General features: G+C 30.8%; 1 long non-coding RNA gene across 1 annotated transcript; it reads left to right on the plus strand.

The window, feature by feature from the left end:
• Positions 1-4,571: 4,571 nt before the first annotated feature.
• On the plus strand, positions 4,572-11,555 carry LOC122270270 (uncharacterized). The gene is made up of 2 exons (XR_006225708.3): positions 4,572-4,711; positions 10,425-11,555. It is a non-coding gene; the product is annotated as an uncharacterized LOC122270270 (long non-coding RNA).
• The last annotated feature ends 6,612 nt before the right edge of the window (positions 11,556-18,167 follow it).

Here is an 18,167-nt window from a genome sequence, read left to right on the forward strand (position 1 = left end):
TACCTACCAGGCTATCCCGGCCCCCCACTTTAATTATGGTCGTGGTGTTGAACAGTGACCGAATTCTGAGCTTACGCCTATCAACTACGTTCAACTCCGTAGCCTTGTAATTTTGAACTCAACCTAAAAGGCAAGGAAACTCCTGTATCAAGCATAGGGGCAATTAGCCTTCATGTGGGACTTTTTGATGGAATTAACATACATTTGCGGTGCATGTAAAGCAAAACTACGAAAACCTCTCATAGTTAGCCCGATGGCAAGGAGATTCTTGCTCATGATCCGGCTACCACTGAGGATATTTTACGTCAACACTGTAGTAGAGGCGAGCGGGGTGAGGAATTCGTATCGACCAACCATCACTGGGATTTGAAAACGGTCAATGAAAGGCAAATTCTCTCTATCCCCTGAGCTACCATAATTAAAATTTTTAATAAAATTTGGAAAAAATACAGTGGCAGAAGTCAAAACCCCTATCTACCCTTCTATAAAAAAAAATTTAAAAAATGACAGCCTATTTACTTTAAACTGTTATATTAGCTAAATACTTCACTTTCACTTTAATTTAAAAATAGAAATTCTACCAATTTTAGTTTAAAAATTAAGCGAAAAATTTAATAACTTTCTTACACTATTAAAATTTTAATAGGAGACTTTGACTCCTGAACTGGGAAACAAATTTTTTGTTGCATTTATGCTTGATCTTTCCTCGTTCGAGTGTGAAGATCTCAAATGCGATATTAGTTTTTTTTCGAAAAACTACAGATTTATTATTTTTTTTAGTTTAAATCATTCATTGCCTTGAATGTATAATTTATATAAACATGCATACACTTGTCTGCTCCTAAACAATACTTAAGATAAAAAAATAAAAAAAAAACTCGTCCTTAAAGTACAGCATGCATTACCGCCTACCACGTCTTATGAAGCAGAGAAGATGGGAGACTTAGTATTCACTAAAATAAAAGATTAAAACATCCTCATTAAATTGCATATAAACTGTTGTTTATCCGATGGCAGATTGAAATCTACGACGCAAAACTATCTAGGATCCGTTCAAAATGCAACAGGGAAAATAAATAAATAAATTGTTCCTTTTTATTATGAGTTCTGGTATATAATGATTGAAAGAAACAAGTTTCAGAGGAAAAGTTTCTGACACGTGTATCAAATTAGAAGTTTTATAGTTTATTTGTGGATGGATTTCAAGTCATTTTCTCATTAACGCATCAAAACCGATGTTATTCCAATTTTAAGTGTTTTTTTTTTCTCGAAATTTTCTTTCACTTCAAATCCGATAAAAAATATAAATCCGATGTAGTAGAAAAATTTAACTCTATCGCGATATTCATTTATAAGCTCGTGCTTGACGTCAAAAATAATGAAAAAATGAATGATTTAAATAAAAAATAATAATATAAGAGAGGGAAAGATAAGATGTTGTCAGACATTAACCTCGCCATTTATAGCGAAATTTTTATTAATACAAAACATTCAAGAGAGATGGAAACTATTTACATTTTACTTTATAACCATCGTTGAACAGCCAATCCAATTTTGAGTTTATGACTACCAATGTTCAACTCCGTAGCCTTGTAATTTTGAACCCAATCCAGAAGACAAGGGAACTCCTGGATGACGTAGTGGGAGAATTTGCCTTCGTGGAGGACTTTTTAACGGAACTAACTATCAAAACTGTTCAACGACGGTTATAAAATAAAATAAATGCGTTATAATAATAAATTTTTCAATATAATACATTTCCTTCTCGAAAGAGCTAGTTGGATTTCGTGAATGATTTTTATTTTTTGCAATGACTTCAGTTGGGCGCTAAAATTGTCCCTTGCACCCAATACCTAAATTTCTGGACATTAGCATAAGTGGTTCTGAAGTTATAAGAGAGACAATTAGGCAAACTTTTATTCCATTATTATTATAGATAGATTTGTCATATTATTATTATTACTCTTATTACTTATACTCTTATTATTATAGATAGATAGATAGATTTTATATATTTGATTCAGATAAACTATTACTATACTACGGTCGACGAAGCTCTCTTGTCTTGGGAAAAGAAATATTAACCCATTTCACAGCTACCATAGTCATAATAGTGTTCTGGAATTTGGCACCTGGATCTCATCCGCCATGAATTTGTTTTAAAGTTTGTTTTACCACGGTAAGGTCAGCCGTCCGTGTGGTTTCTGGATAAGTAATTTGAGCACTTTGCTCGAGGAAATTAAAATAATTGGAAATAATAAGAAGCAGTTTGCTCATAGATGAGGATGAGGTTCGTGCACTTTGCTCTCTCATTTCAAACACCACTTTGTTCCAGCTCTCATATGGTGAAATTTTTAAGATGGTGGCAAAATTACCAAAAATTGTGAAAGCTGTAGATTTTAACTGTCTACCACTTTATAAAATATTTTGCCAAAAGCTCAGTAGTTGGCAGCCCTTTGTGTATTAACACAGGCTTGCCTACTTTCTAAGCTTTTTGGGATTTATGCTTTAATGTATTATTCTTTCTCTTACAATTTGATTTGAAGATATTTTTTACAGCACTACTTCTAAATGATTTGAAAGCTTATATAAAAAGCAGCTTTGTTCCATTTCTCCTGGTGGATCTTTTAAAATGTTAGCAAAATTACCATAAATTCTGTGAGCTTTAGTTTTTAATTGTCTAACACTCAATAACATATTTCGCAAAAAGTATAGTAGTTAGTTGCCCTATTAACCCTTTCCGGCGCAACGTATCTAGTCTGGCAACTCTTATTCCAGAAATATTGCAAATTACCAAAAATGTAATACTAATAGCTTCAAAAAGTCCACCGTTTTTCACCAACCGCTATTCTTTAAACAACAAAGAATTCAAGCATATTTCTTTAGTTGAATTTCGTCACTTTTTAAGAAGTTTTTTGTCTAAAATTTTCACTCAAAATTTGCTTCCCCCCAAAAAGTTACTAATATTTATATTTGTATCTGAAGTCGAAGAGCAGTGGTTTTTTGAAGCAAAAGTAACAGAAAGAAATACCCACGTTTAATTACCATAAAAAATGTATTATTACATTTTTCATGTAGGTGTTTTTAATAAATATACCACTTCTAAGTGGCTTGACATTAGTGAATTAATAAAAAAAAACACTTGTTCTTGCACAAATGGGTTAAGTGGGTATAAAATTATTTATTACGCTTGCAATAGCTATTTCCTATTCTTAATTATATTTTGACTTCTATCAGTAATTGCTGTGACGCGTTAAAAATAAAATAATAGCAGGAGACTAAGAATATCTTTTGTTTGTTTTTCGATGAAACGAAATATTTTAACTCCCGCTGCATTTTAACAATCTAAGCAGCAAGGATGCCACAGGCGTCTATATTTGTAAAAGGTTGTAGATACTCAATACATTTTTTTATTCATTATTTCTTTAATTAGTTAATCGTAACTATCACTAGGACTTACGTTTCAAATTAATCTTATTAAAAGCAAAAACATGCCTCGTGTTCACCTTCAATTGCAACTGAAAAAAATAGGCTATAAAACGTTGCTAACTTTAATCTTTTTAATAACATTTTGGATTTCCTTAATCACCACATTTTGATTATTTAATCACCAGTGGCAACCTTCTAGCAATAATATTTAGTTCTAAAACTTCAACTGGAGTTATTTTTAAAATAAAGTAAATGCTAAAAATTGAACTGTTTGTTTGCTTTACAAGAAATTTAGACATTTAATTAATAGTTTGTTAACCCTTTCCAGAACAGTTAATTTAGATTGAAACTTTCAGTTAGGCAGTACATTAGTAAGCGCGCCTTCTTTAGACAGTACAGTCTAAGACAAGTGATGTACTTTAAATCTTTGTTGTTTAAAGAATAGTGGTTGCCAAACTTTAAAAGCAAAAGGTTAATATTTTACTGGAAATTATCCATATACCATTTGAACATTTAAAAGTTACAGAACTTCTGCATCTACTTTTGACCGGATATTTTCAATTATTAATGCAAAAAGGTAATAAAATTTAAAATATTATAAATAATAAATTCATATAAATAAAACCAATAATGACTAATAAAATTCATAAGGAGAGAGTTAAAGTTAATTGGGTACCACTCTTTATTTTTTTATAAGTTGCTGCAACCACTGTTACATGAATAAGTGTGCTTTCAGTTATAAAACATTTCTGTCAGCATAATTTTTATTTCATTTAAATTATATTTATTATTCTCCTCTATTTTGCACAAGAAATTCAAGAATAAAAAATAATGTCAAATTAACAAAATACTCAATCAGTGATTTGAAGACTTAATTAACCAAACTCAGACGATTAATAAGATTTAAAAAGTACTTCAAAATAGGTCTAGAATACAAGTCAATGCTTAAGGAACATCAATTATCAGCTTCACTATAATTAAACTAAAACTTTATACATTGATCGTTTTAGAAAACGAAAATAAGAATAAATTTGTTTAAAAAACATTCTATTTTAGCCTACTTTTGGGGAAGGACGAGATTTTTAATGATCCGCAACGTGTCTGATATCATTAAGAATGGATCATGCGGCCAGGAAACTTCGATTTAACTGTTTTAAGAGGCGTGGTGTCTGACTATTTCCTCGGAAGGAATTTTCTTTTTAGAGTAGTGTTTAAAAGGGAGAGCAAAAGTAGATGGCTCATCAAATTTGACAAGTAATTCATCTTAGAACATTCATCTCAAGTAAGTGTTTCAATCCACATTTATGCTACTTACTTCATTCCTTCAGAACTCAGCGCTTTTTTTAAGTTAACAAATGTAATTCTTTTCGAATTTATTTTCTTAAAAACTTCGACAGTTCCCGTGGGATTGAAAGTAGTGGAAAAGGTGAAACCGGTGTCAATATTTTAATACTTTTGAGACTGTCACCATATATCGTTTTTTAAAGGTAATTTTCTGTATGAAAATTCTGATATGTCAAATTTCTAGCCGTTAACGTGGTACTTAAAATGGGAAAATTCTTGCCAGCAATAACTTTATATTTATTAAAACCCTACAGCACAACAATGGATGCAGCAGACTTTCACAGCTTCTGTAAATTAATGTTTCCCTTTGAAATATAAAAATTTTATTTGTTTGTTTGATAATTTTTTAGTATTCTTTTTTTCTTTTTTAATTCTTTCATGTGTTGATTTGATGAATTTATTTTTGAGATGTGAAGCCAGAGAGATCCTATTAAATACTTCTAGAGTTGAGAATAAAAAAGAATTTGATCATTTTTATTTTTCTGGTTTTAATTAGGAATCAGAAATTCGGAAGAATCAGAAAAATTGGAAAAAACAACATGCTTTATTTGCAAAAATATACAGTTTACAGCCACTTTAAAAGCTTAAGTGTGTAGAATATTTTAAGTTTTAAAGGAGGTTTAAATGAATTGGATATCTACTGTATTATTCAAAATTATTTGTTTAATATTTATTCCAAATCTGTTGCAGTGAAATCATGAATGAAAAACTTATTTTAATTTCTTTTAAACAATTCAACTTGAACTGTAGGTTAAAATTTCTGATTCTTAATTAAAGCAAGAAAAATAAAAACATCGTTCACATAATTAAATTCTTATTTATTCTCAACTAGAGAAGTATTTTATAGGGTCTCGCTAGTCTCATATCTCAAAAATAAACTCGCCAAATCAATGCATAATAAAACTAAAAATGAGTTTTAAAAAATCATCAAACAGCAGCGATCGCCATAGCAACGCATACAATGACGACGCAAGCTCACGACTGTTTACGCTTGAACAGTGTCTACCCCACCTTTTGAAACAATTCTAAAATTGTTTCTTATCAAAATTTTAACGCTGAATTGACATAACACAACATAGGATAAAAAGTAAAATAATAATAAAATAAAAATGGTATTTGATTACTGGCTTTTAGAGTATCGGGATTTATTCCATTTGTAAGCATTATTTTTCTAAAATTCAATTTGAATTTGAACAGCAAAAATTTTGGAAATTCAATTTTTAAACACCTAATAATTTGATAACTTTCCGAGAAAGTATTTCCCTAGCGGTTGTAAAAAACTAATTGAAATGAAATTAGAGATTAAAGAATTTTTCACATTGCTTACACTTATTTTCGTTTTTGAAACTTGCTCTCATGTGTAAGATTAATTTATTTGCATTTGGTGATAATCAAAATAATATTAAATTTATAAATCCAAGAATATTTTATAAATTAAAATGAAATTCTTAAAATTCATTCCCACTTTATATCTAAAATACTACGGAGGATCCGTAGTTGTTGGCACTTGTGAAATTTACTAATCTAAAAAATAAATAAAAAAGTAAAAATAAATTCTTGAAAAATCGGAAGAACTGACTGCCATGTTATGTGAATGTGAAATTAAGCTGATTTTTTTACAGTAATAATATCATCGTGTGGTATAAAAATTTTAGTTAAGAAGATATAAAATATTTTTTCCACTGATATTGAATTTAAGCAGACATTTTTAACGAGTGAAATGTTTCTTAACTTCTTATACATGCATCTTACACAAGCATTGCGTTACTATAAGCTTTGATTAAAGATAGTGGAGATACCAATATTTTTTTCCCCTAGAAATTGTTTTAGCCCCAACGTCACTAAATAATGCAAAAATAGCAACAAATATAATGTTTGTTGAGATTTTTTCCCCCTAAACTTTAGATTTTTCTTTTTCGAAACTTTAGAATAAACGAAATAATAATAATTTTTTATATGTAATTCAACTACTGCAAGAATACCAGGGGCGACTCAAAAATGTTGGAAGTAGTAAAAGCCCGATTCTTTTTTAGTAATTAAATCTATTTAATTATTCACTCGTAACTACTACATTACAAATTATTTACATTTTAAGCGAAAGCACTCATTAATTTTCACTTTCAACATCAAACTAAACGAGCAAATGCTAGAAAAAGCTACTAATTTTGAATTCTTTTAATAGAATTTAACTAATTACCACTTTTTACATTTTTCGTACGTTTAATTTATTCATTTGTAGTAGTAGCTATAATTAACTCATTCCTGATTAAATTTATAAGTCCAAAAATAAAATAAAGTTTTTACTACCACTTTGAATATAAAAATAACATTTTCCATAAAACCCGAAAAGAGGTAATAACCTCTAAGGTAACAACTTTGTCTCTCCTAGCTCATTAAGTATTTTTTCGACATCCGAACTAACTGCCAACTATTTAATCGTTGCCAAGGATGCTACGGGAAAATTTTACAAATGTTAGAAACTAAACTGTGATGAATTATATAAGCCTACGAATTGTTGAGAAGTTGTGGTGGATAAAAATCTACTAAATTGAATTTATTAAACCAAGAATCACAGTTAATAAATTACAACTTGAAAATATTTATTCGCTGTCAGGAGAAAGTTGGCATCTCTGTGTATATAAATAAAACTATTTTTGTGTCTTCCATATTACATTAATTTCTTCAAACCATTTTAGTAACGATAATAATATAAAAAAAATTAAAAACTACTCGAATTATGTGTTTCTAATAATCTTAGCTTCGCCAATCACCGATGACCCCCGCGGCGATACGAACAAAATCAGTGCCGGTGACCCCCATGGCATTCAAAGTGTTGATTAAATTTTGAATTTTATACGTCATCACTTTTTTCGTTTTTAATCACCCCTGCTATTGCTTTAAACAACATTTTTGTTGACTAAAACGTCTTAGTTGGCAGCTTTGAGTGATATAAACAAAAGTATCAGGTTTTCAACTAATTTTTAAAAACATACTTGGAATTGATGAACTTCGAAATTTAGAAAATTGCTCAGATTTTCGCGTGGTAATGACTAAGTAGAAATCATATTTCTCACTATGTAATTCTATTTGTACCCAACATCCACAGTTTCTTTTTTCAAAACAGAAAAAGTAATAGCTCCTGTGTTTTATTATTATAATATGCAGAAATAAGATAGTTTTGTCTACCATAATGTGTATATTAATAACATAAATATTTATGTTTGGATCTGAAATCAAAACAACGGAGCATTGTGATAGGTAAAAGAATGAATTATTCACTTGGTATAAATAAATTTTTTTGTACTTTTTTCATTTAGATTTTATTCCAATCGGAAAACTAGACATTAATGGGTTATGAAAGCAGGTTAATGACACAATTGCTGCTCTTGTTTCAGGAAACATTCACTTAGCACGCTTCTCGCACTCAGAACAAAAAAAAATTATTGAATGAAAAAATATGACAGTTGCACAGTTATCGCACATTTAAGGAATATTATAAAATGAAAATGTTATTGATGCCTTTATGCATTTTTTTAAAATTAATTTATGACAAAGTTGAAAGATTTTGTACTTTGTGACAAGTTTTTTTTTTTTTTCTTATGTTGTTTAATTCAGTTTGGCAAAAACTATTGGTAGGAAAATTATGATTATTTGTAACCACATCAGTATGATTTTTTAATATGGTTATTCTAGATTTTTCAATGTAAAAGAAAAATTTATCACACTAATATTAAAATTTTTCTCGTTTTTGTCTTACCTGAATCCAGAAGAGTTTAAGAAAAAATAGTGCGTGGAGTCCCTCCGCGCGGAAGAAGTTAAACTTCGCAACCTGCGACGTTAATTGTAGAAGAATCAGCAGTCGTAGAAGGATCACTAGTTCTATTCAACGATTCTTTTTGGGAACCAAAACAATATGGAAATGAATGAGGGAAAACTGTATCCTTACATGTGATTTCCTGCCCAATAAAAATGTAGCGTTAAACGTTTAACGCAACCTTGTTGGAAGTCACATAAGAAGTATAACTTCAAAAATAGTATTCCCTAGTATAAGAAGACTAAAACGTCTTATGCTAGTATAAGATGTTAGCATAAGCAATCTATCAGTTTTCATTTACAATTTTAAGAAAATTTTCATGTAAGGATTTAGCTCTAATATTTACAGTAAACAATTTTAGAGATATTTTTACATTTTCCTCTTAAATCTTCCTTGTTTCCGATGAGTGTGAAGGACTTGTGTTATTTGATAAAATACCAATTTCTTCTAAAGTATTCATCTCAGAGTTTATGATATCTATAATCTAAACCACATAAGAAAACATTAGTAGTTAAATTTTTCAGAAATTTCAAATTAAACAAATTTAAGAATTGCACTCAAAAATAGCTATCTGAAAATAACTGTTTCTTAAATGAATTCACGGGCGAACAGCGTGATGAGGGCAGAGCGCCTAATAATAAATGAGTTTCAAAATTCGACTGATAAATGGATTAGTAGTCGAAATTTTTTTTTTGTGAAGTAGCTAAGTTAACTATTAACTAAGCTTAAAGCTAAAACGTTCATATTTTGCTTCATCCAGGCCTCATCTTTATTCCGTAATTTTTAATACTATAAAACAAATTTATTCAATCGAAAATAAAATCGTAAATCGTGAAATTCACTGGCACTTTAAATATTAAAATTAATGTCGGTGTTTAAGTCCGTGTGGGTAATATCCAGGTTATTACGTATCTAGGAGCATAATGTGCGGGGGCATCATCCTACATGAACCACATGCCTCTTTGCCCCCGCGGCCGGCACAATTCAGGGAGAATCTTAGTGCAGAAAATAAGATAAGTTTCAATATTAAGTAGGCGTTCTTGCAGCAAATATGACCTCAAAGAGCTCGTGATAGCTCAGGGGATAAAGCGTTTCCCTTCCAATGAGTTGAACTAGGTTCGAATCCCAGCGATGGCTGATCGATACGAATTCCGCATCCGGCTTGCACCGACCACTGTGTTGACTTAAAATATCCTCATTGGTAGACGGATCATGGGTTAGAGTCCCCTTGCCGTCAGGCTAATTGTGGGTGGTTTTCGTAGTTTTCCTTTCCATGTAACGCAAATACGGGTTAGTTCCATCAAAAAATCTTCGCGGAAGGCACATTTCTCTCAATATTTGATCCAGGAGTTCCCTCGTCTTCTGGATTGGGTTCAAAATTACATGGCTACGGAGATGAACATTAGTAGTCGTAAACCCAAAAATTGGGTCGGCTGTTCAACGACGGTTATAAAATATGACCCCAAGAGACAATCCTCGATTATCCTTGTCACTAAACCTATATTGAGATTTCACGAAGGGTTTCACAAAACGAATGGTATGAACGCGTTTAATTTATGCAGGGCAAACCTGAACTATGACCTCCACCTTTAATCACCTCTAGATTCAGCCTGCATAGGTTTTTTTTTTTTTTTTTAGATTTTCACCCCATCAACGGGGTTTGCGATCTTATTCTACCCCCTCGATGATACCTTTAAAAACCTCTCTGAACTTTCTGAAAACTTGAGATACTGCATAAGAGCTCCCTACCAGTGTTTTATCTTTGCTTTACGTGTTTATTTATTTCTTTTCGAAATCTTCAGCATTTATACTAAGTATTTTACTATCGCTTTTACAGAATGAAACTCATTAAGCTTCTGCTTGCTATGGTTTTCGTGATTGCCATTTGCAGTGGTGGTCAGCATCACCATAACCATCATCTTGGATACATGTTGGCCGCAGGACTACTGGCAAAACTGATGGGTGAAAATCATCATCATTGCGAGCACCATCCGATTCACATACCATTTCCTGTCCATCATCATGGTCATCATTAGAAAAAAGTGACCTTCCTCTCCTTCTGCAGGAATCTCTACCTCAAGGAATATTTTCTTTCTTGTGGAAAATTATATTAATCGTACTGTAAGATGTTTAAAAATTGTTCTGATTGCAATCCACAGTAAATCACAGCAATATTTTCTTTCTTATGGGAAATTATCTAACTCATGCTATGAGATATTTGAAAAATTGTTCTGATTGCAATCCACAGTAAATCACAGCAATGTTTTCCTTCTCATGGGAAATTATATTACTCATATGTTTTTTTTTTCTCGTGTGAAATTATATTACTCATACTGTAAGTTGTTTAAAACAATTGTTCTGATTGTAATCCAGACTAAATCACAGCAATATTTTCTTTCACATTGGAAATTACATTATTCATACTGTGAGATGGTAATAAAAATTTATTGATTGCAATTCACAGTATATCAACTTGAAACATGGATGTTATTAAAAGAATTGAACAGATATCGTAATAATCATTAAACAAACTCATTTTATTGCTAAATTGTCATCACTAACTCAAATCGGTTTTTACTAAACTTCTCAACCTGTTACTATTTTGGCAAAATTTTTGATATTCTTATGTACTCATAAATTACAATAGAAATCACTTATTTGTATAGATATTAGATGTGTTATTTTTTCGGTTTACTATAATATTTTTAAAATAATAATATTAAGATAATGAAATTGCTATCTGGACAATAATTGTGTACGACAGCCACGGCTGTATTTCTACTTTGTACTTATTAACATCTAACCAGAACAAGATTGATTGTATAAACAATTCTATTCGGGTTATTCTGTGTTTGAGAATTCACAATACGCTTTTTCATTATGCACACATGGTCTTGCCATATTTTCTTATTAGCTTTGTCTAATTTAACCATATTTGTTTGTAATAAAATTTGTATTTTATGATCAATGATTTCTCATGTATATTTTATACATCGTCTCATGAAATATATATTCAAATATATCACCTACTTTTGAGAGGTTCGATTAGGAATAAGGCGTATTATATGATTGCTCGGGACACTAGCCGTTTTTAGCAGTCAGCTGGTCTCTTTAAATAATATGTAGAACTCTAAGCATTTTCAAGTTTGAGAAAAAAGGAAATTTTTGCTCAAAAATCAAATTAATTTGTAAAAACAAGGGTATTAATTGATTTCTTATAAGTCAAACACTAAAGTTTAACTAAAGTATATTTTATTTTATAACGGCCGGTGAACAGCCGACCTGATTTTTTTTTGGGGGGGAGGGGGCGTAGGGACACACGTAGGGGGTGCTACGACTATTAATGCTCAACTCCGTAGCCTTTTAATTTTGAACACAATCCAGAATACAAGGGAGCTCCTGGATCAAGTATTAGGAGAAATGTGCCGTCGTGGATGACTTTTTGATGAAACTAAACCGCATTTGCGCTACGTGGAGAGTAAAACCATGAAAACCTCCCATGGTTAGCCTGACGACAAGAGGACTCTAATCCATGATCCGCCTACCACTGAGGATATTTTACGTCGGAACTGTCATCGGTGTGAATCGGGTGCGAAATTCGTATTGACCAACCATCGCTTTGATTTGAACCCGGTTCATCTCATCTCAAACGCTCCATCCCCCATAGCTACCATGGCCTACATATATTTTATTTTATAACCGTCATTGAACATCCGATCCAAATTTGAGTTTACGGCTACCATTGTAATTTTGAATCCAACCCAGAAGAAAAGGGAAGCCGACATATTGATTTAGAGGGCTTTGTGACCCCGACAGATTTAACGTCCACCGTCAGTCACCATTTAATACACGGAGATTCTTTGGTGAATGGATTCGAATTCCCGTTCTCTCGAACATGAGTCGAACACCCTCCCTTCTATCCCAGCACCGGCCTGTACATAGTGGTAGTCAAAATTACTTGATGTTAAATTTATTGAATCAAGAAGGGATGGAATATCGAACCAAAACTGCTTACATCGGGTTAGAAGAGATTAAATACTTATGCATAGGACTGCTGAGTGAAATTGAGCACTTTACGGTCGAACTGTTTAACGAGGACTGATACCGTCCACTCTCTGTCACTTCACAGTTTGAGCAAAGTGGTCTTTCACCCATTCTCACTGACCTCTGCTAATGATGCTTAATTTTTGGTTATCTATTAGGAATCTGATATTCTTGGAAATTTTATTTTATTCAGATTAATATTTTAGCTTCCATCCACTATTAAAACTCTTAAGATATTTTCATGTTTTATATATTCAATTAGTTTTATATTTTTAATTAAATTTATTACGAAAATGAAGATAAAATTTTTTTTATATCTGTAGACAATCAGCATATGCCTACCCCTATCGGCTAATTTAAAAAAAATAGAAAAAATAAATAAATAAAAAAAAAAACGAAAATTAAAATATAAAAGATAAATTACGAAAACAAGAAAATTGGGATTGTATTATTGCAATCACTGGTTACCCATTGAGTCAAACGTTTCTTTTTCTTCCTTAGTAGACTTTCATAAACAAAAAAACTTTCTAGTCATTGGTTGAAAAAATTGCATTAATTGATTTGTTCTCTTATCGTTGTTCTTTGGTTTCCAATTCCAGCCAAAATACGTTTCTTAAGACGTCACAAAATTCTTTTCCGTCTTCAGTATTCATATTTATATTATATAAAATCACAGCCAAGATAGTAATTATAAATAAATAAATCACAAAAAGAATATTCAAATAATTTAAATTAACATTACATGGAAACATTAAAAATATTCGCTGGGCAAATAAAAAGAAAAAACTTCAATGGTGAAAACAATCAACTCCAAGAAATTCCAAAATTAACGCCTGCCTTTTTTTATTTGATCTTGCTATGTCGATTTTTTATTAATGCTCAGGTTAGCCTGATTTCTTATGACTTGTGCAATTTTATTTTTGAGATTTTGGTTTTGAAGTTGATCTAAGTTGTTAAGTTTTAACTTAAAACAATATTTACAAAAGAATTCTAAAAAAATTATCAAACAACAGCGGTGGCCATAACAACGCATGCAATGACGACGCATGCGCACTGTTAACTATTACTCTTGAGCACAGTTGAAAAGAGTGATGACGTCCAAATGAGGTGCGCACGCCATCGAACCCAAAACAAAAAACAACACTCATTTTGCCAAAGGGTAAAAAAAAAAAAAAAAAAAAAAAAAAAACATTAACGTAGGTCATAAATTCCCCAAATGTTTCTTTCAGGAAAACTTAAATAGGTTTTTTAATTTCAAAATAATTTTTTGTAAAATGAGTATAAATATCGAAAACTGAATTCGGCATTCAAATTGTTTTCTCCTCATTTTAATTTTATTTAATTCTTTTCTTATTTTTGATTTATTTATTTTTGTTGCATGATTTGCTTTATTTTTATGTTCAGCAAAAATAGAAGACCTCTTATAAAAAGTAAAAGATAATTGACTGATTTAATAATTGTCTGCTCTCCGACCGGCCAGTGTAGGGGTTAGGGAAGCGACTTTACACATTGTCGACTCCCGGGCACTTCTTTGGCTCCGTATTTTGAAATTCGCCAATCTTACATTCGCCAAGCCGGCTTTCAAATTTTCTCGCGAAAATCTTCGAATATTAATTCGCGCATGTTTCACTTGCGACTTACGATTTAAAAAGCGCATGAGTGAACATGAGGTGTGAATAAATTTAGCTGCTTTAAAAGTTTTTGTGTATTATCATTCTATTTTTATTCGGACTTCCTGAAACACATATTTATTTCTTACTTTTTTATTTCCTTTTTAGGATAAAGTTTTGTTGTGGGTGTAGGATATATGAGAAGGGTATAGCTTTTTAATTATTTTTATAAAATTATTGCAAATAATTTATGGTGTCTTTGCCAAGTATGTGGACACAATATTCAATAATGCAGCAGGGTTTTGTACCTTATTGTTTAGTTCTTAAAACCTTTAATTTAAGTAACTACACAATTTATGAGTTTTAAGCATTTTCTTTTTATATACGTGTAATGAAGAGGAGATTGTTGCTGTCAGCTTTATGAATGAATTTATTCTTTTTTACTTTTCTGACATTGATATCTATGATTAAATTTGATGTCATGATTCCTATTTGCAGTGTCAATAATATTTGCGTCCAAACAATTGTACTTAGATTTGACACTTTTTTGTAAATGTTACGTCCCAAACGATAAATTCCTTCATACGTCCACAGCTTTGGTAGCCAAGGCTTAAAAATTTGTGGCAGTTAAAGTATATTTATGAGGTGAACACAATTTTGATTAAAGAAAACTTTTTATGATTTGTAAAATAAGAATATAATGTAAACAGTAAGCATCAACTTTGACATTCTCATATCATAACTGTATAACAATTTAAGGACAATCTGTTTATTTATTTCTGATTCATTAAAGACAAGATATTGAGTCAAATAAGAGAATCTTAACAATTTTTAAATTTAATAATTTACTTTAAATAAAAAAAGTAGTTTTAAAGCAATTGGGTTGAAAGGCTGAGGACTTACACTTTTCTCAAAAAAAAAAAATTAATCGATGTTATGATAATAAAACAAAACTCTTGCGATCAGTTATCTCAGCAAAAGTAAGATTTTTATTATCAAATAAGAAACAATTATTACCATTCTGCAAGGAACAAATAAAATAAAATAGATCATACAGTTTTCAGACACACAGACTGCATGACAATCTGAGAATAAATATTTGAACTTTTAAAGCAAATTACATACAATAAAAGCTATTGTGTAAAAAAAAATTAAAAAACAAGTTGTTACAAATGAGACTATTATATGATTCCAGCAACTAAAAAATTCTTTTGGAATTTTAAAGACTAATGAATACTATTAAATAATAACAGAAAAGTTTTCTGTGTTTCTTTTGTCTCATTTTTGAAGCAGAATATAAATTAAAATACACATCTCACTTTTTCTGATCCTGCTTTTTTCTGATCCTGCTTTTCTCTGAATCGTTCTTATTAAAATAGATGAAGGGTGTTAAATTACGTTACCTTAAGTTAGTAAATGTGTTTTCGCACTTAAGAGGAAAAAAAGGCCTAATTTTAGATTGACAATAAAAATAATAATTTTAATAGTATTTTTCCATATCTTATTTAGAAGCCCAAAAATTGAATAAAAAAATTATAAAATATATAGACCAATTGTTGAGTTATAGAATCTAATAAGCTAAAGTTGTTATAAAATTATGAATAAAAAGTTACAAGATGGATAAGTTATGAAATTAATGAAGCATAGAATGAAAAGATAAATATATATAGCAAAATATATGATAAAATTAATTAGGAAACAATTAAAACGAAGGTGAGTAATTTCAGATACATACAAATAGTGATAGAAGCAAGAAAAATGGAAAATATCGGAATTTTCCCTGACAAATTTAAGAAACATTAAAAAAAGTTAAGCAGCCACAACTTTAAGTTTTAATAAATATGATTTGATGTTATAAAAAATAAATTAACTATACGAAAATAGTAGTGAGTATGTCAGAGATTTGTTTCTTTATGTCATGGCTTTACTAAAAATATTTTTTCACCTTGTTTTCATAATAGCACGCATTTTACTGAAAATATTTGAACAAATTTAATGAAAATATTTTCAAATTTTTTTAAAAACTCTCTTATGAAGGAAATATTGTCAATCAAAAGTTGTTCAGTATAAAATATATGCAATTTTTTTAAGATATTGTAAGCATTTTGAAGAATACATATTTTTTCCAAAATAGAAACAATTGAAAAAACCTGGTTAAAATGAAGGAAATAAAAAAAATTATTTTTCAAACTGCGTAAATTTTTTTTTAATAGTTTTATCTTTAAAAATATGTACACTTAATAATGAGATGATTTATATAGGGGATTATTTTTTTAAACTTTGTTTATTAATTAAGATATTCAAAAGAAATTGATTATTCAGAAGATATAAATATTTTATTACTCCAGATTTTTATTTAATTTACAAGAATAGTTTCTATTTGAAAATTTTTTTAACCGAAATATGTATGCAATTAACTGAAATAATTGTGTGTATGTAAATTTTTCTCGACGAAGTATTTTGTTCTATATATTTGAATTTTTCTAGTCTTAAACGAGGATAAAATTTTAACTTAATTCAACAAGCAACTTTTAAAAATATCCATGAGGGCGAAGATTCGTTTATGACTTTTGCGAGTGCTGTATTGAGGCGAGCGTAGGGTTGCCTCTGAGTGAGGGTAACCGAGAGAGCAACCTCGCAAAGTTGAAGGAAAGCCCTCCCTCATTAGACATGGATATCAACCAATTAGACATGGATGCCACGTGCCATTGACCGCAGCCGGCCAGGGGGTCTACCTTTCTGCATGTAAAATGGCTTGTGTCTACGTGTGCCTCGACAGACTCCTCGGACGGGGTCATTTATCTCCCCATCTGCTGACCAGACGAGTGGTCCTCTCGCAGTTCAAACCCCCTTCTTCTAGCGTCCACCATGTAAAAGGGGGCGACCGCAAACGATTTGTAGCTTGCAAATTATCAATTTGTAATTGTGGGATATCTATTTCGCCGAGGAAAGCAAAAACAGCTAGCCCTCAGCCTTACTAGATAAGGCGGTGAAACAGTTGAAAAATAAAACCGCGGCGAGTGGAGGTGCCCGGGAGTCGACAATGTGTAAAGTCGCGTTAGGCGACTGCCCTTGCATCAGAAATGTTCTGGATTCAAATCCCGGGCAAGGCATGGATGTTCTTTCCTTCTCTGTACTATCTGTCTTTACTGTGGGAACAACGTTGGACCACCTAATATGGTGCCCCTGAAAGAGAGGCCAGCAAATCTACCCTGTAAATGCCTGAATTGACGAAAAATGTTAGCACAGGTGGCCATTCGGAAAAATAATAATAATAGTCTGCTTTAAGAACCTAATTGGGTATTGTCCAATGTATACACCTATATCTTGGATGTTGAGTAAAAACAGCTATTGGGAAAAGTATTTTCAAAATATATAGGTTTATAGATATTTTCTGAACGATCGATGTAGATAATAGGTCGATGATAACTAATTAGAATTTTGGTAATGACCATTTTTCCAGATCACGCCTTTCTCGGAATATATCCGACTATATGTATATGAGTTGTTTATTAAGCGCAAACTTATTTTTTAATTTTGTATTTAACATTAAAAAGGGGGAAACCAATTCTAATAAAGGCTTATTTTTCTTTTCTTTTCAATTCCTTCCTTTTTTTTATTATTATTATTATTTTTTTTTTTTCGAAATGAATTTCTGTTAAAGCAAGTGAAATATTTTCACTTCCGAAAATCTGAAATCTAAATTGTCTCACTGAGAGTCCTGATTAAATGTTATGACAGTGCTATTTTTATTATTTTTTTTATTTTCCTGTATTAAAAAATTGCGTGAACCGCTGCCGCTATTTTGAGTGATCAATTTAATGATACTCTTGCAGAAAACTATAAAACTTAGAAGCTTAAAATTATTAATCGGTGTAGAAAGATGCACAAAGAGTATGGTAAAATAAATAAAATAAAATAATAAT

The sequence above is a fragment of the Parasteatoda tepidariorum genome, chromosome 2 (assembly GCF_982258835.1).
Source record: "Parasteatoda tepidariorum strain Cologne lab strain chromosome 2, Ptep-v5.0, whole genome shotgun sequence".
In the NCBI taxonomy this organism is placed as follows: domain Eukaryota; kingdom Metazoa; phylum Arthropoda; class Arachnida; order Araneae; family Theridiidae; genus Parasteatoda; species Parasteatoda tepidariorum.